Source organism: Heterodontus francisci, chromosome 8 (genome assembly GCF_036365525.1).
Source record: "Heterodontus francisci isolate sHetFra1 chromosome 8, sHetFra1.hap1, whole genome shotgun sequence".
Classification (NCBI taxonomy): Eukaryota; Metazoa; Chordata; class Chondrichthyes; order Heterodontiformes; family Heterodontidae; genus Heterodontus; species Heterodontus francisci.
Window position 1 is genome coordinate 48,444,996 of NC_090378.1, and position 1,021 is coordinate 48,446,016.

Sequence of the window (1,021 nt, forward strand, 5' to 3'; positions counted from 1 at the left end):
GTGACTAACAGCTTAATGGACTCATGCAATCATGTTGTCTTCAGGTGCTATTAATCTAAGACTCCCTTTGTAAAACTGGGTGCGGTATGTTTGCTTTGTTTGATGGATTTAAGCATTTCTGAAGAAAAAGCAAGCTTTAATAGTTTTGGGTGGTAATTAAACTAGATATGGAATCATAAACGTGTCTGTGCTTTTGTATACAAAGTATGCAAAACAGTAATAAGATATTGCAGGTTTATACATCTGAATTTAATACTGCAGCTGGCTGCTTCCAGTTTAATGTAAGTACTATGACCCCAGCTGGAAAGTGAGTACATGCAGTTTTGAGATGACCATAGAATAAGCAGCTATGATTGATCTAACATTAATTAATCACTTCTCGGCCTTTTGGCTAAGATCAAGTGTAGTATCTGTTCTTATCAGTGCTTACTTGATTGAGAAGAGACCATGATCATTGCTTTTTGATCCTGGGGAAGCTTTGAGTAAAATGGCTATAACCAATCTTCGAGCTTCGGGCCAGGGAGTGTGCAACACCGTTCGGGTGGTCGTGAAGGACAAGAAAGGAGATGCACCGGTCGATCGCACCTTCTTCATCAAGAAAATTCTCTTCGATTGCTGCGCATCTCAAGCGACGGACGTCTTCCGCCTGCAGGATTTCCCCAGTAGTGGATACTTCGACGTGACGTTCCGGAATGTGGCGGGATGCATCAAGTTCCTGAAGGCCTTCAAGGAGAAAGGGGACCGGGAGCCACTGTCGATCCTCACAGCGGAGCCGCTCTTCACGCTTCCGTCACAACGGGACCGGGTGGTGACGATTCACCTCTACAACCCCCATGTTCCGGTGGTGGATGTAGTCTCCCTTCTCGCCAGGTACGTCGAGGTGGCCGGCAGCAGCACTGATGTCAAGGACCCCTTTGGGATTTGGACCAGCAAGCGGCAGGTCAAGGTCACCTTGAAGGTCGATCCCAGTGGAGCCATCATCCACCCTCCCTCCAGCTTCGCTATCGGGGGAAGTTGAGGC

At 47.4% G+C, this 1,021-nt stretch overlaps 1 pseudogene; it reads left to right on the plus strand.

The window, feature by feature from the left end:
- The first annotated feature begins 371 nt into the window (after positions 1 to 371).
- On the plus strand, positions 372 to 480 carry LOC137373295 (U2 spliceosomal RNA; annotated as a pseudogene).
- Positions 481 to 1,021: the final 541 nt, after the last annotated feature.